A 27,371-nucleotide genomic window follows, 5' to 3' on the forward strand; every position below is an offset into this window, starting at 1 on the left:
GGGCCCTGAGGCGTGGCATGGGGGGTCTTAGCTCCCAGACCAGGGACTGAATATGCGCCCCCTGCACTGGAGACTCCTAACCACTGGACCACCGGATAAGCTCTAAGTAGTACTTTGATTTCATTTCTCATTACATTTCTCACAGCCTGGTTTCTTTTATTGATGACCCACTGTTTCTAGAATCAGCTTCCTAAGGTTAAAGGCCAGATCATGGTATAATAAATAAGGAAGATTCTGGAGTCAAGGGCATCCAGGTTTGAACCCTGGCTCTGCCACTTACCTTAAGTGACTTGGGCAAATTACTTAAGGTCTCTAAGGCACAGATTATTCCTCTGTTAAATAGGGGGAAATAATACACATACTTTGAAATTTTCCATTGGGGATTAAAGAAAATACGAATATTCCTAGCAGAATACTCAGTACCTAGAAATATTCAGTAGATGTGAGACACCAAGTTGCCTATCAAGATAAATTTGAAGCTTCTGAAGGAAATGGCAACCCACTCCAGCATTCTTGCCTGGAAAATCCTATGGATAGAGGAGCCTGGCAGGCTATGGTCCAGGGGGTTGCAAGAGCTAGACATGACTTAGAGACTAAACCACCAACACAAGCTGGGCTCTTCAGTGTCAGAGACAGGGCCCCTCTGCACAAAGCAATATTGAAATAAACGCTGAATAATGATGAATAAGTAGACTTAACAAAAGAAATGTGGGAAACAGCTTTCCCTTAGCAGGGAAACTTCTCATACAGAAATTTATTCACATGAACCAATATTTAATATACAGGATACAACAGCACTGGGCTTTCTACTGTCACTCAGTTGTTTTACATAAAAGGTCCCCAAGGTTAGTGTCAAGTCTAGTTATTTCACAGTAATGATTCTACTTTATGGCCAAACATACAAACTGACATATATTAGGTACAAGTTCAAGCAGGTAAGTCTAGTCTGTTACAAACAGCACTATTCAATTACAGATTTTTTTTTAACCTAGCAATGAATGATTAAATCAGAGTTTCACTGACTGTATGCTTTAATAAATAAAATCTATTTATGCTCATTTTTTAGAGATGGAAAAAACCTCAAATCACTTATCCTTAATAAAGCAACATAAAGTGGAGTTGTGCTCATATTACCAAATAGCAGATGGATTACTTAGAAACTCATTTAATTAACCAAATATGTTTATTCATGGGAGTCTGTCATCTTGAAGCACTAACTTCATCTGAAATATAAACTAGAATTTTAAATATGCCACAGATCTAAAATGCAGTATTCATGTTTTCCTGAGAGTTTAATGAAAGTTAAAGTATTTTGGCAAGAGTATGATATATTCCAAACGAAGTGTACACAACTACTTTTCTTAGCCACCCATTTCAGGAATAGCATTGGCCTTGTGACTTACGTATCCAAGCTCTTTCAGATTGAATGGCTCAGGGTTCTATGGGTCTCCCCAGCAATGGTTTTTAACTTAATAACTGCTTTCTGATTTAATCACTTAACTAACTGTTCTTTCCTTGACCGTTCTTTAACTGCAGTGGATCTTTTGTTTCTTTCAAAAGTCTTTAGGCCAAATATAGACAATTCAGGGTTAGACTCTGACCTTTACTTCCAGACATAATTAGCACTGGGCCCTTTCAGCCCCTGTGACTCAGTCATGCAGACCTGCTATAAAGAAGGACAGTAAGGAAGGTCAGAGACGAACGGAGGAAAGGCGCTAGATGTCCTTTAAAATCCCAGAGTGTACACTGCCTTTTATTCCATTTACTCATTCTCTTTTTAAATGTCTCAGAAGGGAATATAAAAAGCTTACCGCATTACTCAAGTTACCATGTGTGAATAAATAAAGCTTCAACCCTGGATCAGGTGTTCTTAACCCATGGCCCTAGGGAAGGCTTCAGACTGCCGCAACTTCCCTGAAGTGTGTGAAAACATTGTGTCAATATACATTTCTTTCTTTCTTTTGGCATAGAGATTTCACAGGCTCAACTTTCTGAAGGATTCTGTATCACCCCCAAATTTAAGAATCACTGATTAAAAAAAAAATACTGTGTTAAAAATCTATGTTAAAATATAGATTGTTATACCCAATGACTTTAACTAAGTTTTACATGTTTTATTTTCAAAACCCATAACATCCAAGTGAAGCAACTTCCACATGGGCTTAAGTGTCTTCAGTCAAACTGGACTTAGTCAAATTGGATTTCTTAGAAGAAATGCACAAGCAATAAACTAAACCAACTTTTTAACCTTCAAACTGATGATTTTTTTAAAAATACGAATTTCATAAAGTGAAAAATTTGTGCATAGAAATGGAAATTGGAGGTGGAAAGCATACGAAGAGCATGTAAAACAGAGGAGGCAAAGCAGGGCAATCAGGAGGTAGTGTAGGAGAATGGTTGGGAGTCTAGTCTCTGGACTCAACCTGAAATGGAATCCGAACGGACCACTTTACAGTTAGTGCTGTGACCTAAAGTATGTCTCCCAATCAGTTTTCATGAGGATTAAATGTAATGTGCTTAGAACGGTGCCTGGCATACAATAAGCACTCTGCAACTGTTAATTGCTGGTGACATTAGCTGCTGGTGGCAATAATCACGACGGAAAAAGGTCCTGCCTAAAATGAGAATAAGTGATTAAAACTGACCCCGGACTGAATCTGTTTTCTCTCTCTCTCCTTGCTGACTTACTGGGTCAGCACTCATCTCACCTGCTCTAAAACGTATTCCCAGAAGAATTAGTAGTAGCAAAAAAACCTATGCATTCATATAATACTTTACAGTTTCTGTCATATAAGAAGGTCAGTCCAGGTTATAAATATCTCTCTTTTCAGAGATAAAAAATTTATTTCAAAGATTGCTCAGATTATTATATATAATTAATTATATATATATATATAATTAATTATAAATTAATTATAAATGAGCATATGAGCATCAGATTGATTGGTAACTAATAATCTCCCTAAATTTTGGCATTTCCATTTTACGGACAAGACCATTTTCCATATGATTTTCCATAAAACTTCTGACAAGAGTTTTGGAGGTGGCCAGATCTTAAACTCTTTTAGTCCGACAGTCTTATTTTATAGATGAAGAAACAAAAGCATGAACATAATGAATTTTAGCTCAAAGACATACATCTAGCTAGTAACTGGGCTGAGTCAAATTCACATTACTGAATTCAGCTTTTCTTAATTGTATCTTGTCTCCTATATGTGCATGATGCAACAAAGTGTTTGCTAAAGAGGATGAAACTGTGATCTCTGCGTGTGCATTTGCCTGCTCTCGGAGACTGAAAATGAATGCCTTGACAGGCAAATTATTCTATCAGTATGAGTAATCTTATGTCTTAGAGAAGATATCGGCCAGTTAGTATCCCTGCTGCTGCTGCTGCTGCTGCTAAGTCACTTCAGTCGTGTCCGACTCTGTGCGACCCCAAAGACGGCAGCCCACCAGGCTCCTCTGTCCCTGGGATTCTCCAGGCAAGAACACTGGAGCCGGTTGCCATTTCCTTCTCCAGTTAGTATTCCTACTAGTTACTATAAGTAACATAACACAGAAAACAGTACGCCATTCCCTCTCTCAAAGAAAACTGAGGCATAAGTTAACCTAAAGTTCACAGGAAGAACTTCAAAGTCAATGCATTCCCTCCAGCCTTATAGGGGTTCCCTGGTGGCTCAGCTGGTAAAGAATCCGCGTAAAGTGTGGGAGACCTGGGTTCGATCCTGGATTGGGAAGATCCCCTGGAGAAGGGAAAGGCTGTCCATCTAGTATTTTGGCCTGGAGAGTTCCATGGACTGTATAGTTCAATTCATGGAGTAGCAAAGAGTTGGACACAACTGAGTGACTTTCACTCCACTCACTCCGTCTAAATTGGTCCAAACAAGAAATGGTGAAAGTGAAGCCAGAAATCTTATACCTCTCTTAGGAAAGATAGTATTTTTCATACCTTTAGGTTCTTTGGGCTTCCCTGGTGGCTCAGACGGTAAAGAATCTGCCTGCAATGTGGGAGACCTGGGTTCGATCCCTAGGTTGGGAAGATCCCCTGGAGAAGGGAAAGGTTCCCACTCCATTAATTCTGGTCTGGAGAATTCCACGGACTGTATAGTCCATGGGGTTGCAAAGAGTCAGATACAACAAGCAACTTTCACTTTGTTCACTAGCCTTGTAAAAAGATATTAATTATAGGGAGATGAATTGTTTCCACGGGAATGCGGGGAGCCCACCATAGGACAGGTATAGGACAGGCCATCCTGCCTGTCTCCTCACCATACTCTGGATTAGACAAGCAATGATCTAGATCATCAGCACCACTTATAAAGGGAAAACCCATATATCAATGGAGATCACATATAAGGTTTTTACATTTTGCCTTCTAGTCATCAGTATTTTTCATCTCACATGTATGTGCAACTTTGGCAATACTTTGAAATATGTTTAAGAGTTTATGATATTTCTTTAGCCAGCGAGAAAATACTGTGATAGAAGAAATGAAATGCCCAAAAATCAATTTAAAATCTTTTTCTTTTTAATTGGTTTACCTACTTTTTACAAAGAGTCAGCTTCAAGTTTTAATTTTTATCATTGAAATATTCTACTAAAATAAATATTAATTATGTTTACCTCACTTCATTGTAGAAAAATTTTTGAGGTGCAGAGATAAAAATACAAACCATTATCTCATTATCTAGTATATGTTGTCCTAAAACAGTACAGTATTAAAAAAAGAAACGAAGAAAGAGAGAGAGGAAGGAAAGAAAAAAGGAAGAAAGTAAAGAAGGAAGAAAAAAGGACTAAAGCAAGAAAAGAAAAAGTAGACAGATTACTGAAGAGAAACAGGAAACATTGTTTCCACAGATGTAAACCACATACCTACATGATTATTAAAATGCTAAAAATTTCCTCTAAAGTGCCTATTATTGTTCAAATACAGTCCTTTTGATGAAGACAAACCAGATGATGATATACCATAAATCCTTTGTTAAAACCATTTTAATTATCTGCATAATTTGCATAATTCTTTTTTGGTTTCTTTTTTTTTTTAATTCAGTTGGAAAAAAGTAAAAAATTAACACTAAGTAGAATAGATTATAATTTTTCATTCAAAAATCAAATATAGAAATTATATACTAATGTTAATAAAAATGACACTTTTCTACTCTTATGCATTTTTTTAAAGCATAGGTAAAAAAGGTCAGGGATTTATTAAGAAAGTCCCCATTTTGCAAAGCTAACTTGTGTGATCTACATACAAACTCTCCATCTTTCTGGATCACATGCCTGGAGGCTGCAATCACAGGGCTGCACAAGGCCTACACTGTGAGTGGGCACACGACCTCCTTAATCTGGTGGCACGAACAGCTGTTGAAAGGTGTCTGTTACGCAACCCTGAAAGAGGAAGATGAGAAATGAACAGAAGTGACTCCTAACCTATATCCTGGGGACCTAAAGGTCAACTTACCACTAACCAGCTGCGAGAGTTGATTTTGTGTGCCAATTTGGCTGGCCACAGCACCCAGACACTTGGTCAGACACTAGTCTAAATGTTGTTATGAAGGGATCTTTTAGAGGAGTTAATACTTAAATCAATAAACTTTAAGTTAAGCAGCTTTACTTTTCATAATGTAGTAGATCTCATCAAATCAGTTGAAGGCTTTGAAAGGAAAAAGCCAGTCTTCGCCTAGGAGAGATGGAAGCTTGCTTCTAGACTGCCTCAGACCCTAGAGGACACACCGACTCTTCCCTGGGTCTTCGGTGGCCTGCAGATTTTGAACCTGCCAACCTCCACAACTGCTTCCACTAATTCCTTAAAGTCTCTCTCCCTCTGCATGTTTAGTTTGTTACTATGTAAAATAGGGTGATGATGTAAATTGGGTTGGCCAAAAAGTTCATCCGGTTTTTTGTAACATCTTACAGAAAAACACAAAAAGTTTGGCTAACCCAACACTTGCACATTTTAAAATGATTATGTAAGAAAATGTGTATATAGTACTTTATAAACTAAATATTATTTATTAATAGAGCTTTATTGAAAAGATGCCCCTTTTCTTTACCTTCACATTATTAACTTCAGCACAAGGGGCAGTATCCAGGAAAGAGTGAGTGATAAGGAAAAGGCACTGTGGACAATCTAAAAAAATTATAAATATGGGTGCCACCATCAGTCTTCACCAACTGAACACACACTCTGCACTGGGCATTATAATAGAGCATTAACACGTGTTTTTATTTAATATCCAAACAATCAGGAATTTTATTAAATTTCAGTTTCTCATTTTTAGATGTGGTTATTGAGTCTTAAAAGGATATCAAATAATCCAATCATGAGCCTAAAAATAATACTATGAGAAAGAACTGCAAACCAAGATTTTTTTGACTACCTTCTTAATCACTGCATGGGAATAAAGTGGTTTGTGCCCGATCAGAGGACAGCTTCCTGGACCCGTGTGTGGTCTGAACTCCCAGGTGAGTGACCTTTGTCTCGACCATCTGTGCCTTAGCACAGGAGACCCAGCCCTTATATGAGAGCTGGTTTCCCTGGTGTCTCAGATGGTAAAAGTGTCTGTCTGCAATGCGGGAGACCCGGGTTCAATTTCTGGGTTGGGAAGATCCCCTGGAGAAGGAAATGGCAATCCACTCTAGCACTCTTGCCTGGAAAATCCCATGGATGGAGGAGCTTGATAGGCTGCAGTCCATGGGGTTGCAAAAAGTCGGACACAACTGAGCGACTTCACTATATCACTAAACCTAAATGATGGGAGAGAGTAAATACATCAAAACCATCAGTTAAACAAGTTAGAATTACAGCTAAGTCACCTTCCATAACTGGAGGACTACGCCTAGGAATCAAATGTCAACGACTAAGAATTGTCAATTACCTACAAACATGGCAATATTATCATACTTCCCTTCTATTTCTCCTCCATACTTCTACTTTTAACATTTTGAATTTTTCATATTTGAAGCCGTGCCAAAGATACCTGAACTAGCTCTTCTTGCAAGAATGATCAGCTGACATCATAGACATAGGAAGCCTTACCTTACCAATTGTCTTACAATTGCCTTACCAATTGTCTCTCTCAGTCAAGCCCCAGTGTCTGGCATTAAATTTTTTTTCTTTGCAATCGGAGTAAGTTTTTACAAGTCTCTATGTCTATTGTAAAAAAAAAAAATTATATTTGAAAATTCTATCATCTTTGTGAACATTTTTCATTTGGATGACTTTTCTCTCCTTCAAATCATTTCCCTGCATTGCAGATGGATTCTTTACCAACTGAGCTATCAGGGAAGCCCAAAAAACAGGGGGTATTGCTTTCACTCTCTTCTCACTCATTCTTTGGACTAGCACTACTCTAAAAGAAGATGCTGATAAACAGATGTTGATAGATGTATCTCCATATAAATAGATACAGTTTAAGCCAATTAAATTCAAAACTAAGGACGAAAAAATAAAAAAGATGCAGTATGTCCCTACTTAAGATCACTTATTTTATGGTTAAGACTTGACATCAGAAAAAAATGATGATGTTAGCATAATACATACACAAAGAATAATAAATGACTTTTTCATACCCCTTTTATCTATGGGTTACCATAGGTAAAGGACAGGTTAATCTAAAAGAAATATTTTTTTTCATGCAAAAGTAAAGTGATTATATTCAATGCTATTTTCTACACTGTCTTTATGACTTTTAACTATAGTTTTAGAAGATTTCCAATACAGAAGTTAAACACACAGTTTCATAGTTATCATAATTTTTAAAAAAGAGATAGCAATTAGTGATTCTACCAATATTCAATATTTCTCTTTAGTTTTCTTGTAGCCAAAACCCATGCCGATGATTACAGGCAATTTTCAGAACTGTATGTGATAATTCACAACTACTAATTGAAAAATATCTAGAATAAATAGAATTATACTTGTTTCTCTATTTTTAAACTTAGTATTTGCTGTTTCCTTATCTCCAATATATGCAGACTTTCTTACTACTATTTCTGTGGAGAAGGAAGTCATGGAGAAACGACTATGTAAATCCATCAACAAGGAAGACAAACTCGGTTACATCTTTGTTATAGAGTACGACTCAGCAATTAAAATGAATGAAGTACTGATAAACACAACATGGATAAATCTCAAAATAGTATGCTGAATGAAATAAACCAGACACAAAAGAGTTTATACAGAATGACAGCTTTTAGATCTCAGTAAAATTATAACTAATCTGTACTACAGAAACCAGGTCAGTGGTTGTTTGGGTTCTAAGGGGACAAGCAGAAAGAAACACTCACAAAATGGGATTATACAGACATCAAAACTTGTCAAATCGTACATTTTATATACATGCAATTTATTGTATGCTATTCATATGTTAATAAAGACATTTTCAAAATCTCTGTATAAAATGAATAGGTTGCAATTGACCTTTAAACATCTTCATTCCATCTTTAATTCGTTCAAAAGTACTAACTAGAAAAAAACAGGCTGATGGGAATCCAGTAGTCATGTATGGATGTGAGAAAGCTGAACTCAGAAGAATTGATGCTTTTGAACTGTGGTGTTGGAGAAGACCCTTGAGAGTCCCTTCGACTGCAAGGAGATCCAACCAGTCCATCCTAAAGATCAGTCCTGGGTGTTCATTGGAAGGACTGATGCTGAAGCTGAAACTCCAATACTTTGGCCACCTGAGGCGAAGAACTGACTCGTTAGAAAAGACCCTGATGCTGGGAAAGATTGAAGGTGGGAGGAAAAGGGGACGACAGAGGATGAGATGGTTGGATGGCATCACGGACTTGATGGACATGGGTTTGGGAAAACTCCGGGAGTTGATGATGGACAGCGAGGCCTGGCATGCTGCAGTCCATGGGACTGCAAAGAGTCAGACACGACTGAGTGACTGAACAACAAAAGAGAACGTGGTGGAAAAAACAAAGTTCCATTATGGAAAGAATATCAATGGTGGGGAGCCTGAGGCTAAAGGAACTCAGTGTATTTTAGCAATAGTTGGGGAGGAAAATAATGTGGTAGGAAAGCAGTTAGCAAGGACAGAGCAGGAAGAGATGAAGATGGAGAGGCAGAACCAAGATGATGTCTCTTTCAGGAAGCATCCTTTCCCCTTAGGCTAGCAAGACATCATTTTTGGCTTGTAGTTAGGCAGAAGAGTAACATGATTACATTTTTCTGTAAACGGATCATTTTACTGTGTCGATAATGAACAGAGAGGACTTGAGAAACTAGTCTAGAGGACTGATTTTAAGGCCACTGCAGTGATGTAGAAATTGTTCCAGTCCATCTAAGTTTGCTGAGCTTATTGGCATAATATTCTCTTGTTAGTGGTTCAGCCTCTGTTGTAGCAAACATTACATATCTACTTCCAGTGTAATTGAGCCTTCCTTTTTTAAATTATTAATCCTACCAGAGATTTGTCTATTTTTATTAGCTTTTCAAAAATGAATGAGTCTTTGTGGATCCACTTTATTCTATGTTTATATTATCATGTGCTTGTTTTTTCTACATCATTAATTTATAAATTATGTTCACTGTTTCCTTCTTCCTAAAATCTTTGGATATATTTAGCTATTATTTTTTTATGTTGAATGCTTAGCTAATGAATTTTTAACTTTTATTCTTTCTAATGCAGCATTTGGGTATAAATTTATTTTTCGAATGCATTACTTCAGCTATAACCCACATGGATGAGTTGATAGGGACAGAGTAAAGGGACAAATTTTATTGTGTCATTGTGATATCACTCAGTCCTATCTGACTCTGTGACCCCATGGATTGTAGCCCGCCAGGCTACCTCTGTCCATGGAATTTTCAAAAGAGATGATTAAATATGCAATCTCAGTAGGGCATTGTAAGTACAAAAACTGTGAGAGACTCCTGTCAGTTAATGATTCTTAACCTCAAACCCAAGTAGGCACGCTTAGCAACAAAACCATGCAACAAAAAACGTGAGACATGTCCCCAAACAATAACACAGTGGGGGCGTGGGCCCCACATCTTGCCCAGGGAGCTGTCAGTTAGGACAGGTTCTCTGCACACATAAAAAAAGTCAACAAACTCGTTATGAACCTAGCTTGACAATGTAGGGACAAGAAAACTCCCCTGCTCAACCCGGTAGAGGAACTGAGGATGGAAGCATGACATCTGCTCAAGAAAGACAAAGGTCTTCCCCTCCCCACTTCTGCTTTGGTTATAAAGCTGCAGCCACTAAGTTCTCAGGGCATGGTACCCTCTTACCTGCCCACGTGTCAGCCTCACGAGTGTCCTGTTCTGACAAACCACTTCTTATCTATCACTTTGCCTCTAAATGAACTCTCTCCTGTGAGGAGACTTAAAGAACTGGAGCTCTTCAGAGTCCCCCAAAATGACACCCGTCAGTTTCATAGTAACTGCTTTCATTCAGTTCACACTTTATCATTTCCATAAAGATTTTTTTTTTTTAATCTCTGAGTCATTTAGAAGCATGCTTTTAAATGTTCAAACATGTTTTTCTTTTTCTTTTTCTTTTTTTTTTTTTTTAGTCTAACTTACTATATTCTCAAAAAATGGGTTCTGCCTGAAACGGTTGACTTAAAAAAATATTCACAACCGGAAAGTTGAGAGTTATATTTTAATTGGTGGGAATTTTTAGGACTTCAAGTCCAGGAGACAGCATCTCAAGTAACTCCGAGAGAACAACTCTGAGAAAGTGAGGGGAGCACCCAGGTTATATACAAGTTTTGCAACAAAGGGCAGGTAGCCCGCACATCAAAAGACTATTGTTTCTTAAAAAAACCCAGATATCCCAGGTTAAGGAAATTAGTACTTTTCTATGTATGGAAAGATACAAGGGTCTGGGCTCACTGAAATCACTTCTTTGATGTGCACCTCACCTCTCTTGGGCCGGTTACCCTGTGTTTTTCACATTCCGAGTTTCATTTCAGCTCAATGAGTGACTGAAGTCTGATGGCTGCTAGATTAGAAGCATTGGCCTTCCTGAGTGCCCTTAGGGCTCACGAGCTTACTCTGGAGGGCTGCAGTCACTGACATCTGTGACATCCTCTCTGTTGATATGGCAGGAAATATTCCATTTCTCAAAACCTTGCTTAACGCACTTAAGCTAAATTTGTAGTCCACCAACAGGCATGTACAGTGCTTCATACATTCGTGATAAACATGTGCATTTCCCTTGGGACTGAATGAAATTACCTGGGTGGAGAGTTTAATATGATAAAAAGCGGAGGGAGCCATTCCGCCCTTTCTACCACACAAATGTTTGCCGTATAATAGAGAGCTCCTGACTTACAGGTATTATTAACAGCAATCTACAACGGTTCACTGTCCTATTTATTTCTCCATGCTTTCACAGATGCTTTTTGCTCTTCTTGTACACCTGCCCTCACTTTTCAGAAAAAGCATGTTTTTTTATAGCGCTAGTGTGGAGCTGTCTCTTCAAAAACCAGCTAACTCACCAACTCCTATAGAAGCACACTATGGTTTCCTGGTTTGGTTTTGATGACTTGCCTACGTGCTCCCCATGCTTGAGTGCTTGACTCACTAACCACAGTGATTCCCTCCCCTATTAGACTTTGAATGTCTGTGGACACAGACATTTAAGCCGTTGCATTTCTTGGCCTTAGGATAATGACTCAAATAGAGTAGGTGTTCCAAAATGCCTCGATTTATGAATGGATAAATGAGTCAGTGAGTTTGGTTTAAGCCTCCAAAGAAACCACATTAGCAGAACAATCAATTTTACAGCCTGGTTGTACCATGAGCAACATGACAGGATCACTTAAAATTAATTTTGTTACAAGAAGAAAAATTTATATCAAATTGATTGTAAGATTAATAAATACTTTAATGAACAGAGAATTCCCTATACCAAGAAAGTTCAATTAAATAGTGAGTGTATTAAAGACATTTCCTAGTATTGAACAAGAATCTGACCAAAAAAAAAAAAAAAGAAGGAGCAATTTATGGCATTTTCTATGTTCTCCATTGTAGGTGGGAACAATCATGTACCCCTTAGCTTGAAATAAGGAAAAACACAACTGTATTCAGCATCAGATTAGATCAGTCGCTCAGTTGTGTCCGACTCTTTGCGACCCCATGAATCGCAGCACGCCAGGCCTCCCTGTCCATCACCAACTCCCAGAGTTCACCCAGACTCACGTCCATTGAGTCAGTGATGCCATCCAGCCATCTCATTCTCTGTCGTCCCCTTCTCCTCCTGCCCCCAATCCCTCCCCGCATCAGAGTCTTTTCCAATAAGTCAACTCTTCGCATGAGGTGGCCAAAGTACTGGAGTTTCAGCTTTAGCATCATTCCTTCCAAAGAAATCCCAGGGCTGATCTCCTTCACAATGGACTGGTTGGATCTCCTTGCAGTCCAAGGGACTCTCAAGAGTCTTCTCCAACACCACAGTTCAAAAGCATCAATTCTTCGGGGCTCAGCCTTCTTCACAGTCCAACTCTCACATCCATACATGACCACAGGAAAAACCATAGCCTTGACTAGACAAACCTTTGTTGGCAAAGTAATGTCTCTGCTTTTGAATGTGCTATCTAGGTTGGTCATAACTCTCCTTCCAAGGAGTAAGCGTCTTTTAATTTCATGGCTGCAGTCACCATCTGCAGTGATTTTGGAGCCACAAAAAATAAAGTCTGACACTGTTTCCACTGTTTCCCCATCTATTTCCCATGAAGTGATGGGACCGAATGCCATGATCTTCGTTTTCTGAATGTTGAGCTTTAAGCCAACTTTTTCACTCTCCACTTTCACTTTCATCAAGAGGCTTTTTAGTTCCTCTTCACTTTCTGCCATAAGGGTGGTGTCATCTGCATATCTGAGGTTATTGAGATTTCTCCGGCAATCTTGATTCCAGCTTGTATTTCTTTCAGCCCAGCATTTCTCATGATGTACTCTGCATATTAGTTAAATAAACAGGGTGACAACATACAGCCTTGACGAACTACTTTTCCTATTTGGAACCAGTCTGTTGTTCTGTGTTCAGTTCTAACTGTTGCTTCCTGACCTGCATACAAATTTCTCAAGAGGCAGATCAGGTGGTCCCGTATTCCCATCTCTTTCAGAATTTTCCACAGTTGATTGTAGTCAGCATAGAAACATCATCAACATGTCTACTGTGGAAAGGCAATGTTTAGCTTGGACCAGTCATGCTTGTTCACTCATTCAGTCAGTCAGGCAACCATTCATCATTTGCATGTGAGTTTGTACACTGCCTGCTCTATCTGTAAACAAAGGGCGCTGCTTCCATGAAGCCATCGCATTACAGCCTTGCAGAGAGTGATCCCTCAGTGATCCCTGAGGGAGACTCAGGGTGGAGGCAAAGAGGACTGCCCACTGCCAAGCCCAGCCAGCACTCAGCACAGCCACACATCCACCCTCGCCCACGAGGCACCCTGAGGAAACTCGGGATGATGAAGCACAGGATACTGGTCCCACATAGCTGAGGTGGTATCAGTGAGACCAGACTCTTGGATTTTTTCATACACACAAAGAACTAAATTCTTTAACTTGAGATATCTGGCTTATTTTTCTTAGCAGTAATCTTTTGATGTTACAACCATCTGGCTTTGTTGCAAAAACTCCTATATATCCTGGCTCCCCACTTCCTCTTCAAAACAGCTTCTCATCATCTGAGATGTTGTGTTTCAGGCTCAACGTCTCAGATTTGTCCACCAAGTAAAACACAGCTCTCAACTTTTAGGTTGTATTTTTTTTTCCCCAGTCGAAAAAATAACATACTTAATGAGGATCTACGATGTAGTACTTGCTATTGACCAGTCACCAGTCTGACTCTCATTAAGTAAACAAATCACACAAAATGTCTGCTTGCATGGAGGTGAAAAATGAAGGATTTCCTGCCATATCAATAACAAGGATGTGACAGTCATCAGTGACTCCGGTCCTCCGAATGTGAATTTCTGAGCCCAGTGGGTGCTCAAGAAAAACCATACCTGTGATCAGGCTGCCACCACTCCTACTTGAGCAAGGAACTAAGGATGTGAAAAACCAAATTGCAGGATGCTGGCCCCAGATAGCTAAGATCATATGAGAGGGAGGATTTTAGGCCCAGGCTCTTGCATCTTCCCATACACAGAACACTGTGAAAATCCTTAACTTGACATATCTGATTTTCTTAATTAATAATAATCTTTTGATGTTAGACTACCTGCTCCTTGTTCAAACTTCTATTTAACCTGACTCCTCCGCCCACCTCCTTAGAACAGTTCTCTCATGGTTATCTGAGATGCCTTCTCCCAGGCTTGAAGTCCTAAAATTCTCACCAAATAAAACATAACTCTCAACTTCTAGGTTGCGACTATTTCTTAAGTCAACAGAAGTTAAATTCATTACTGCATATTAACAAATCTGAAGCAAATATTTATGAGCATAAGGATTTTCCCAACAAGGAAATTGTTCATGTGTCTGAACAACACTCACTAGGGAGATGTAAGACTGTGGGTACATGATCTTAATCATTAGAGAGGAGTACTGAACAACGCTGAAAATTATTTCACCAGGAGTCACTTTAACCCAGAAGAAATATGTCTAAGGAAAAGCCACCTTTTAACCACATTTCTATGCTCATGAAACAACCTATGAGCAGTAGTTCTGCTTCCCAATTCCCAACCAGGTCATGTAAATGAGCAGGGCAGGTCAAGCTCCAGTACTTTGGCCACCTGGTGTGAAGAGCCAACTCATTGGAAAAGACTCTAACGCTAGGAAAGATTGAAGGCAAAAGAAGAGGGCGGCAGAGGATGAGATGGTGAGATAGCACCACTGTCAATAGACATGAATCTGAGCAAACTCTGGGAGATAGTGAAGGACGGTGAAGCCTGGTGTGCTGCAGTCCACGGGGTCACAAAGAGTTGGACATGAATTAGCGACTGAACAATAACAACAACAAGGGCCCTTTCCAGGACAGACTCTTCCCCAATATCCTCTTCTTTAGCTCATCTCTGAAGTACATAAATAATGGTATCTGATACACGTTTTAAGAGTCACTTTACACATGCTAAAGCTCCCAGGAAATGGAAAATGTTAACTATTTGATGACCATGCACACATAGCCTCCAGGCCTACTGGAGCCTAAGAATCAATAATGTTAACCCCTGTGACACTTCCCTGTTACCTCACCCTCAACCAGAGAACTGTGCATGAATTGATTACATAACCCGTAACCACTGTACCCCCCACATGAACTTAAAAAACGCTTTCACGAAACCCATCCAGGGAGCTCTGGTGTTTGGAGTACTAGCTGCCCTGGACTCTTTGTTTGGTGTCCCACAATAAATCCTGCATTCCCTTCACCACAACCCAGCATCAGTAGACTGACTTCACTGCATGCAGGCCAACATATCCAAGTGTGGTTCACTAACAGTATTTTTTTTTTTATAATTATTAAAAGAACTGATTTTAATGAAATATATTAAAATTATATTGCCTTTCAAAAAAAAAACCCATAAATATAATCAAAGGCCACCAATGAAAGTCTAGTGAAATATAGGACTCTCTGCCAAGCTTATGACCAACTATGGTAAGATTTCCATTTTGTATAAAGACCACATCGTCTCAGGGACATTACAAAGCACCAGATACCCCCCACCAGATACCTCCTTCAAAACATTACCATACTAAACAAAAAAAACTTTGTAAAAGTACTTTGTATATCATATATATAAAATGCAAGAAAAATTATAAGCTGTGAGCAAACTGTGGTTGAATAATATCACCCCACAGATAAAATAATCAATTAATTTTCAGAAAAAAATGTTTACCAAAAGTTAACAACAGACATGCTTATCCTTAATTTTGCTTTATATTGTGACTGAAGGAGATGATTTTAAATGTAAAGAAAAAGCACTGTTACTAAGTATCTTTTTAGCTAAAATGAATATACAAAATATTGTATGTTAATGCATATATATGGACTCTAGGAAATGATACTGATGAACCTATTTGCAGGGCAAGAACAGAAATGCAGATGTAGAGAATGAACTTATGAACACAGTGGGAGAAAGAGAGGGTGGGACAAACAGATAGAGTAGTATTGAAATACATACATTACCATGTGTAAAACAGACAGCTAGTAGGAAGTTTGCTACATGAAACAAGGAGCTCAGCCAAGTGGTCTGGGACGACCCAGAGAGATGGGGTAGGAGTGGGTGAGAAAGAGAGGCTCAAGATGGGAATATATAGAGACTTATGGCTGATTTGTGTCATTGTACAGCAAAAACCAACACCATATTGTAAAGCATTTGTTACAGAGTCCAAGACTGCTGTGCTTACCGCATTACAGGCCAATAAATCCAAGACGAGGTGTTGAGACAAGGGAAGAATTTTACTCGGGAGTTGGCTGACCAAGAGATGGCAGGCTGAAAGTGAAAGGGTTAAGTCACCCAGTCCTGTCTGACTACTTACAACCTTATGGACTGTAGCCCATCAGGCTCCTCTGTCCATGGGATTCTTCAGGCAAGAAAACTGGAGTGGGTTGCCATTCCCTTCTCCAGGGGCTGTTCCCAAAGAGGGGATCGAAACCCAAGTCTCCCTAATCGCAGGAAGATTGTTTACCACCTGAGCCAAGGAAATCCTCAAGGCTAGTGCCTCAAACACCATCTTGTCAGGGTCTGAATGCCAGCTCCTTTTATGGATCAGAGATGGGGAGGTGAGGAAACAAAGTAACAAGACCATTTAATTCCTGCAAACAATGCATCATGTGAAATGCTGGGCTGGATGAATCACAAGCTGGAATCAAGATCGTGGGGAGAAATAACAACAACCCCAGATATGCAGATGATACCACCCTAATGGCAGAAAGTGAAGGGGAACTAAAGAGTCTCTTGATGAAGGTGAAAGAGGAGAGTGAAAAGCCTGGCTTAAAACTCAATATTCAACAAACTAAGATCATGGGAGCCGGTCCCATCATTTCATGGCAAATTGATGGGGAGAAAATGGAAACAGTGACAGATTTTACCTCCTTCGGTTCCAAAATCACTGCAGACAGTGACTACAGTCACAAAATTAAAAGATACTTGCTACTTGAAAGAAAAGCTCTGACAAACCTTGTTGTAGTTGAGTCGCTCAGTCATGTCCAACTCTTTGCAACCCCATGGACTGCAGCACACCAGGCTTCCCTGTCCTTCACCAGCTCCCAGAGTTTACTCATACTCATATCCATTGAGTCAGTGATGCCATCCAACCATCTCATCCTCTGTCATCCCCTTCTCTTCCTGCCTTCAATCTTTCCCAGCATCAGGGTTTTTTCTAATGAGTCAGCTCTTCACATCAGGTGGCCAAAGTATTAGAGCTTCAGCTTCAGCATCAGTCTTTCTAATGAATATTCAGAATTGATTTCCTTTAGGATGGACTGGTTTGATCTCCTTGCAGTCCAAGGGACTCTCAAGAGTCTTCTCCGACACCACAGTTCAAAAGCATCAGTTCTTCAGTGCTCAGTCTTTATGGTCCAACTCTCACATCCATACACGACTACTGGAAAAACCATAGTTTTGACTACACGGACCTTTGTCGGCAAAGTAATGTCTCTGCTTTTTAATATGCTATCTAGATTTGTCATAGCTTTTCTTCAAGGAGCAAGTGTCTTTTAATTTCATGTCTGCAGTCACCATCTGCAGTGATTTTGGAGCCCAGGAAAATAAAACCTGTCACTGTTTCCATTGTTTTCCCATCTATTTGCCATGAAGTTATGGGACCAGATGCCATGATATTCAGGAAATCAATCCTGAATATTCATTGGAAGGACTGATGCTGACGCTGAAGCTCCAGTACTTTGGCCACCTGATGCAAGTAGCTGACTTGTTGGAAAAGACCCTGTCGCTGGGAAAGATTGAGGGCAAGAGGTGAAGCAGACAACAGAGGATGGGATGGTTGGTTGGTATTATTGACTCAGTGGACACAAATTTGAGCAAACTCTGGAGATGGTGAATGACAGGGAAGCCTGGCATGTGGCAGTCCATGGGGTGGCTAAGATCTGGGGAGGACTGAGAGACGGAACAATTCCCGCAACTGTCCCCTAGAATAGCAAGCCATAGGAAAGGGGATGTGTTAAGTCTCACTTCCTTACAGTCATTTCTTTGGTGGTGTGAAATGGAATATCTTCTCTCATATCAACAAACAAAGATGTCACATCTCTCTGTGGTCCTGGCCTCCCCAAATGTGAATTTCTGGGCCATGCCAGTCAGCAGCTGAGGAGGGACACCATGCCCTCTGCCACACAAAGAATTCAAGAATGCAACCATCCTTCAAGGGTAGGCAGAGTCAGGTTATCTCCCTGAGGCAGGCCTTTACGTATGCCTTTCATAACAAAAGCAGCAAGATAAGGATTAAAGTCACAGAAGCAAATCCAACATAATCCAAAATTAACCTTTCTGGATTATGTATTTATCCTGTAATAAAAAAAAAAAAAAAGCAAAGATAACAAAGGGTAATTCAGTGTAGAAAACTGGAACAAAAAAACAAACATAAAAATGAAAAAAACACCCAAAGATACTAAGGATTATATGATTTTAAAATTATAGGTAAGTATCTTAATGATGATACTTTAGAATACATGTTTTTGCTATAGCAAAGCATAAGAACTTAAAGATTAATCTAAATATGACTTGAACAACTGAAGTACATATACTTTTCAGTTTAATGAGGTTTTAAGGGACTGGACCAAAATAGTAAATAGGCACCTATTTCCCTCCTCTTATATACGCACTGAATGTACACAGGTATACCTAGAGCTGACTGAATTCTTCACATGGGGTAAATAAGAAAATCACACACCAAAATCCGTAGGGAAAGCTGAGACACACTCTAATTTTAAAACCCACACCTAGCACAATGCCATATAATCTGGAGGCAACCCTCAACTCCCAGCTTCTCTCCGGGAGTAAAGGGTTTGGAACACACATCTGGTGTCCATACTTTTAGAGCTCCCACCTGAGTGATGGCCTCCCGAAACACCTAGCTCGAAAGTAAACAAGGCTTGCGTTCAGATGTGTGCTCTGTCGCTCAGTTGTATCCAACTCTTTTGCAGCATCATGGATTGTAGCCTGCCAGGCTCCTCTATCCAGAGTTTTCCAAGAAAGAATACTGGAACAGGTTGCCATTTCCTACTCCAGGGGATCTTCCGGAGACCCAGGAAATGAATTCTTGTTCTTGAGTCTCCTATACTGGCAGGCAGATTCTTTACCACTGTGTCACCCGGGAAGCCCCAACTCCTGCATTCAGGAGTCTCACACTATTTTTGCAAAGAAGCAGTTCTTAAAAGGAACACGAGCGCTTGCAACATTTATTGTCACAAGGCTCAGCACAGAGAGAGCTGGCAAGCACTACCATCTCCCAGGCTTTCCCTGGAAAGGATCTGACTGCAGCTTTACAAGCTGCTGCCTGAGGGTTCAGTTTTTAATGAGCATGCATCTTCATACTGTACTGCATGTGAGCCTCCTCAGAGACCAGGGCAGTTAGTGGGCACTTTCCTGTCTTCTCCCTAAAGCTCCTTCCAACAATATAGCCAAGTTGCCTGTATGTTAGGAAAACACCTCAGAGTATCGGATAAAAACTGCATACATCCAGGGTCCAATGTTTACAGCTGCCATTCAAGGAACAGGTCCCTAAATCATGTATCTCTGATAGCCAGTGGGGCTCAGAGAACTAAGTCAAAGAAGTAGTTAATGGGTTTGTGAGCACTTGCCACACTATATCACGAAGATTCAGTGCAGAAGGAGCAGGCAATAATGCTCACCTCCCAGTTTCTGCCTGGAAGGACTGTGTGGTTAACTGCATATGTGCCTAGCTGCTGCCTGAGGATCTGGCTTCTAATCAGCCTGCATCTAGGTGCTGATTGCAATCCTCCTCTTCAGGACACTGAAAGGTCTTGAGGCTCCTGCAACACCCTCAAGTACTGGCAGCCACGAAGAACAAAGACAGTGGTTTGGACAATTAGAAAGGCTTGAGCAGTAACTAGGAGCCTGAGCTAGGTTTATTGACAAGGTTCATGTCCTACATAAGACCAGTCTGTAAGGATTGGAATAAATGATTGTTTTTGCTGCTGGGCAGTAACTAACACAGAGGGCTTCCTTGGTGGTCTAATGAGTAAGAAACCGCCTGCCATTGCAGGAGACATGGGCTCAATCCCTGTTCCAGGAAGATTCCACATGCCATGCAGGAAGATTCCACATGCCATGCAGGAAGACTCCACATGCCATGGAACAACTCAGCCTACAAGCCACAACTACTGAGCCAGCACTCCAGAGCCCACAGGACGCAACCTCTGAAAGTCGTGCACCTAGATCCTGAGCCTCACAAGAGAAGCCACCTCAATGAGAAGTCCACAAACTGCAACGAAAAGTAGCCTCTGCTTGCCACAACTGGAGAAAGTCCATGGGCAGCAATGAAAATCCAGTGCAGCCAAAAATAAATAAATAAATATTAAAAAAAAATAGTAACAGAAATTCAAGGAAAATCAAGAAACAAAAGAATATATTTCAAACAAAAGAACAAGAAAAATCTTCAGAGACCAATATTAATAAAATAGAGATGAGCAATTTACCAAATAGAGAGCTCAAATCAACAGTCAAAAATATGCTCAACAAGGTAAGGAGTTCAAATACTGAACATGAGAATTTCACTAGAGAGAAAAGTAGAAACAGAAATTGTAGTACTGAAGCACACCATTGAACTGAAAAATTCAATAGAGGCACAGCTAGAATAAGCAGAAGAAAAGATCAGAAAATTCAAAGACAGTGCTATGGACTTCATCCAATTAAAGGGGGAAAAGAAAAATGAGTGAGAAAGAATAAAGATAGCTTAAGTGGTATATGGGACATCATCAAGCAGAGCATATTTATATGTGTGACTATATATACATATACATATATATATATATATACACACACACACACATTTATGTCAAAAAGCTAACACAAAGAAATAATGGCTGAAAAATACCTAATCTGGGAAAAGAAACAAGACATCCAAGTCCAGGAAGCCTAAATAATGTCAGGATAAAACTTAAGAGCCCCACAACAAGACACCTTATAATTAATTACATTATAATTAAATTGGCAAAAAGTTAAAGAGAGAATCTTAAAAGCAACAACAACAACAAAAAAAAACCTTGCTATATAGAAAATAAAACCTTTAAGACTGTGAGCAGATTTCTCAGCAGAAACCTTGGAGGTTTAAAAGCAAAGGATGATATATTAATAGTGCTGGAAAAAAAAACAAAGACTCAACCAAGAATACTCCACCCATGAAAGCTGCCATTCAGAAAGAGAGAAGTAGTTTTCCAAAAAAAAAAAGAAAGAAAACACAAAAGCTGAACATCACTGAACTGACCTTACAAGAAACATTAAAGAGAGTTCTTCAAGCTGAAATAAAAGAATACTAATCAGTAACATAAAAACAGATGAGCGTATAAAACTTGCTGGTAAAGGTAACCACACTACCTGAGAACACTATAATAATATAATGAAAGTGAAAATGAAAGCGCTAGTCACTCGGTCGTGTCCAACTCTTTGCGACCCCAGGGACTGTAGTCCTCCAGGTTCGTCTGTCCATGGGATTTTCCAGGCAAGAATACTAGAGTGGGTTGCCATTTCCTTCTCCAGGGGATTTTCCCGACCCAGGGATCAAATTGCAGACAGATTCTATATCATCTGAGCCATGAGGGAGGAAATATTATAATGGTGGTGGTTAAATATAATACTGGTATGAAGATCAAAAGACAAAAGGACTAAAATAACTATAATAAAATTTGTTAATGGATATACAGTATAAATATGACACCAAAACCTTAAAATTTGAGGGGACATGTAAAAATGTAGTGCTTTGTTCTGCATTTGAAGTTATCAGTTTAAAGTAGACTGTTATCACTGTAAGTTTTTTTTTTTTTTTTGGTAAGTATCATGGAAACCACAAGACAAAAACCTACTAGATACTTTAAAAAGTATAGAAAAAGAAATCAAGGCATGCCACTACAAAAAAAATAAAAATAATCAAATTGCAAAGCAAGAGATAAAAAGCAGCAGAAAAGAATAAAGGAACTGCATAAGAGCCAGAAAACAACTAATAGTGTGGATACAGTCAGTCCACATATACTTAACATGTAAATAAACAAATTCTCACATTAAAAGATATAGATTCATTGAATAAATTATAAAACAATTCCCACTACATGCTGCATACAGAGATTCACTTCTGCTTTAAGGACACATTTAAGCTCAAAGTGAAGGAATGAGAAAGGATATTTCATGCAAAAGGAAAACAAAAAAAGGCAGACATAGCTATACTTATATCAGACAAAATATTTAAGCAAATAGCTGTAATAAGAGACAAAGAATATGATACAATTATAAAGGGTCAATTCATCAAGAACATATAATCAAATTTACATATGTATATACCCAACTTCAGACCAACTAAATATATACTGTAAACATTAACAAACCTAAAAACAGAAATAGACAGCAATACTATTATAGAATGGGACTTCAATACCCAATTTTCATCAGTAGCTAGTTCATCCAGACAGAAAACCAATTAAAAAATTTGTCTTATCATACATGTTAGACGAGATATATCTAACAAATGTACACAGAAGAGTCCATCCAACAGGAGCAGATTCCACGTTCCTTTTAAGAATATGGAACATTCTCCAACTTAAATCATGTGTTAGATCACAAATAAGTCTTAATAAACTTAGGAAAACAGAAATAATATCAAATATAGTTTCCAACTACAATGTTACAAAACTAGAAATCGATAACAATGAAGAAACTGGAAAATTCACAAATATGTGAAGATTAAACTATATGCTACCGAACGACCAATGGCTAATAGAAGAAATTAAAAAAAAAATACCATGAGACAAATGAACATGCTAACACAACATACAAACTTATTGAATGCAGCATAATTCCATCTAAGAGGAAAGTCACAGTCATAAATGCCTACATTAAGGAAAAGGAGATCTCAATTAAACAACTACATATCTAAAAGAATCAGAAAAGGAAGAACACATTAGGCCCAAAGTTAATAGATGAAACTAAAAAAGGTAAGAATGGGAAAAATTTAAATAGTGACTAGAAAGGAAATAGAAAAGATCAATGAAAGTTAACACCTGTCTACTTTTGGGGGTGGGGGGAGACAGGGGGAGATAAAAGATGTGGTTCAAATTTTGCTCTTTAAGGTATCTTGAAATTATAGGTTCACTCTCCCTAAGATTTCAAAAAGCATGAACATCTCCCACGAACAGTGAGAACAGCCCCCAGAAACTGCTTTCAGATCTGGGCCACCCACAGAGCCCCCCATTCGTCCCCATGAAAATGGCCGAAAAGCAAAGGGAATGACAAGGACTTTGTGACTGTCCGCAGACCTAAGGCAAACCGAGAGAACTTGCCAGGTGTTTCTTGGGACTCCCTTCCTGATGAGCTACTCCTAAGAATCTTTACCTGTCTGTGCCTCCCTGAACTCCTGAAAGTCTCCAGTGTTTGTAAGAGATGGTATCATCTAGCATCTGACGAGTCTCTCTGGCAGACCATAGACCTCTTGAGCGTAAACCTCTAACCAGACGTGATTGGTGGACTGCTGTCCCGAGGGGTGGTTGCCTTCTGCTGCCCAGGATCATTTATGGACCAGCCGTTAGTTGAACATCTCGGCCCTTTTCGTCTACAGCACCTGTGCCTGCGGAACTCCCTGATGGGTGTGTCTACCCTCCATGGCCTTCTGTCTCACCGCCCCAAGCTGCAGCATCTCAGCCTGGAGGGCATCCGGCTTTCAGATCCCACTGTAGATAATCTTGCTCAGAACACAAATCTATGGTGTCTACACCTTTCTGGGTGTTCTGGATTCTCTCAATCTGCCCCAGAGACTTTGCTGAACAGCTGTTCCAGACCGGATGAGCTGAGCTGCTCTTGGTGCTGTGGCCTCACTGAAAAGACGTACAGATGGCTGTGGCACACGTGTTAGAGACCGCCACCCGGATGACTCTCAGTGGGTACCTGGAGGATCTGCAGAGACCAGGTGTCTCTACCTTAGTTGGAAGACCACCACCCGGATGACTCTCAGCGGGTACCTGGAGAATCTGCAGAGATCAGGTGTCTCTACCTTAGCCGGAAGACCACCACCCAGATGCCTCTCAGCGGGTACCTGGAGGATCTGCAGAGATCAGGTGTCTCTACCTTAGCCGGAAGACCACCACCCAGATGCCTCTCAGCGGGTACCTGGAGGATCTGCAGAGATCAGGTGTCTCTACCTTAGCCGGAAGACCACCACCCAGATGCCTCTCAGCGGGTACCTGGAGGATCTGCAGAGACCAGGTGTCTCTACCTTAGCCGGAAGACCTCCACCCAGATGCCTCTCAGCGGGTACCTGGAGGATCTGCAGAGACCAGGTGTCTCTACCTTAGCCGGAAGACCTCCACCCAGATGCCTCTCAGCGGGTACCTGGAGGATCTGCAGAGATCAGGTGTCTCTACCTTAGCCGGAAGACCTCCACCCAGATGCCTCTCAGCGGGTACCTGGAGGATCTGCAGAGATCAGGTGTCTCTGCCTTAGCCGGAAGATGTCCCAATCTTGTCCACCTAGACTTAAGTGATAACGTCATGCTGAAAAATGACTGCTTTCCAGAATTTTACTAACTCAACTACCTCCAACACCTATCACTCAGTCAGTGCTATGACATAATACCTGAAACTTTACTTGAACTTGGAGAAACCCCCACACTAAAAACACTACAAGTCTTTGGAATCGTGCTGGGCGGTACCCTTCAACTGTTAAAGGAAGCCCTCCCCCATCTAGTTAATTGCTCCCATTTCACCATCATTGCCAGGCCGATCACCGGCAACAAGAAGAACCAAGAGATGTGGGTCATCAAATGCCGACTGTCACTAGAAAAGCCCAGTTGTCTATGAAGCCTTTATTGCAAGACGGTGTCTCCTCTTTTCTTTGAACAGGGAAAGTAGGCAGGAGGCCCCATTGTGGAGAGCTCAGCTATTTATATCCTTGGTTTCCATTGCCTTCCTTCTACAAGTATATTAGAGAACCACTGGAGAGAGAAAACTATGAAGTGTCGCTTTTTAGAAATGACTATGAAAGCTTTTATCACTGCTATACCCTTAAGAGCCTAAGCTCTACGCTTTTTGAAATTCCATCGGTAGTTTTTTTTATAAAATATTAATTATATTGGGATTCCCTTGTAGTTCAGACAGTAAGGCGTCTGCCTGCAATGCAGGACACCTGGGTTCAATCCCCGGGTCGGGAAGATCCCCTGGAGAAGGAAATGGCAACCCACTCCAGTACTCTTGCCTAGAAAATTCCCTGGATGGAGGAGCCTGGTGGGCTACAGTCCATGGGGTCTCAAAGAGTCGGACAGGACTGAGCAACTTCACTCGCTCATTGCACAATATATAACTGTAACTTATTTTATACACAGCAGCTTGCACCCCTCAGTCCTCTGACTCTACACTGTCCCATCCCTTCTTCCCTCTCCAATACTATGTTCTCTATAACTGTGAAGCTGTTTCTATTTTCACTAGTTTGTTGTTTTTTTTAGATTCACTAGTTTGTGGACTTTTTAGATTCCGCATATAAATGATATCATATTACATTTCTCTCTATCTGACTTATTCACTTAGTATAATGCCTTCCAAGTCTATTCATGTTGCTGGAAATGGCAAAATTCCCATTTTACTCTTTGTTATGACTGAATAGTACTTCATTGTACATATGTATATATATATATACGTGTATGTGTGTGTGTGTGTGTGTGTGTGTGTGTATATATATATATATGTAGTGCTGCTGCTGCTAAGTTGCTTCAGTCGTGTCCGACTCTGTGCAACCCCATAGACGGCAGCCCACCAGGCTCCCCCGTCCCTGGGATTCTCCAGGCAAGAACACTGGAGTGGCTTGCCATTTCCTTCTCCAATGCAGGAAAGGGAAAAGTGAAAGTGAGGTCGCTCAGTCTTGTCCGACTCTTCGAGATCCCATGGACTGCAGCCTACCAGGCTCCTCCGTCCGTGGGATTTCCCAGGCAAGAGTACTGGAGTGGGGTGCCACTGCGTCCTCCGATATGGAGTACTACTCAGTATCTGTACATATGGCTTCCCTGGTGGCTCCATGGTAAAGAATCTGCCTGCCAATGCAGGAGATGCAGGTTCTATCCCTGGATTGGGAAGAACCCCTGAAGAAGGAAATGGCAACCACTCCAGTGTTCTTGCCTGGGAAATTCCATGAACAGAGGAACCTGGCGGGCTACGGTCCATGGAGGGTCATAAAAAGAGCTGAACATGACTTAGCGACTAAAGTATATCTATACATATACACACACACACACACACACACATATAAATATCTTTATCCATTCATCAGTTTGATATTTTTATTCATTCATCCATTCATGTTTACCCATATATATATATATGCCTGTTGATGGACACTAAGTTTGCTTTCATATCTTGGAAGTTGCAAATAATGCACCTTTTCAAATTAGTGTTTTTGTTTTTTTCAGATATATACTCAGGAGTATAACTGCTGGGTAGCTGTACTTTTAGTTTTCTGAGGAACTTCCATACTGTTTTCTGCAGTGGCTGCATCAATTTACATTCCCACCAAGAGTGTACCAGGGCTCTCTTTCTCCACATTTCTGCCCCCATTTATTAGTGTCCTTTTGAAGATATTCATATATAAGGCAGTATTTCATTGTGATTTTGATTTGCATTTCCCTGACAATTAGTGATGTTGAGCGTATTTCCAAGTGTCTGTTGTCCACCTACATTCCATTTTTGCCCATTTTTAGTAGGGTTGTTTATTTTTTTAGTTGTATGAACTGTGTATATATTTTAGATATTAATGCCTATCGGTCATATCAATAGCAAATGTTTTCTCCTGATTCAGTGTACTGTCTGAATTTTTTTTCCATCTTCAATATTACCATGGCTAAACGTAAGTGCAGATATTTTGATAAATCCTTTTTAAATGTATGCTGATATGATAGCTGTCACAATACAATGTAACAAAATTGTTTAAAATGAAATTTAAGAAAACTAAACTCTACTAGAGCCATCTCATGGGAAAAAACTAAATGACTGTTTTGGTCACCCCAGTAATATAGCCACTATGGAAAACATTATGGAGTCTTCTCATGAAATTAAATATAGAGCCAGAATATGATCCAGCAATCTCACTTCTGGATCTACATCCAGAAGTAAATGAAAAGAAGTAAAGGAAATGAAACCATAATCTCAAAAAGATATCTGCACCCTCATATTCACTATAGTATTATTCACAATAGCCAAGGTGTGGAAACAATCTAACTGCCATGAGTTTGAAAGAATAAAGAAAATGTGACA

At 39.9% G+C, this 27,371-nt stretch overlaps 1 protein-coding gene and 1 pseudogene across 1 annotated transcript in view; one reads left to right on the forward strand and one right to left on the reverse strand.

Annotated features, from left to right (window-relative positions):
- LOC102271859 (S-phase kinase-associated protein 2-like) overlaps nt 1-24,932 on the forward strand; it is a 67,343-nt pseudogene extending 42,411 nt beyond the window's left edge.
- The window catches only part of MMP16 (matrix metallopeptidase 16), a 401,911-nt gene that overhangs the window by 272,189 nt on the left and 102,351 nt on the right, over nt 1-27,371 (reverse strand). The window lies entirely within an intron of this gene.

The sequence above is a fragment of the Bos mutus genome, chromosome 14 (genome assembly GCF_027580195.1).
Source record: "Bos mutus isolate GX-2022 chromosome 14, NWIPB_WYAK_1.1, whole genome shotgun sequence".
Taxonomy (NCBI): Eukaryota; Metazoa; Chordata; class Mammalia; order Artiodactyla; family Bovidae; genus Bos; species Bos mutus.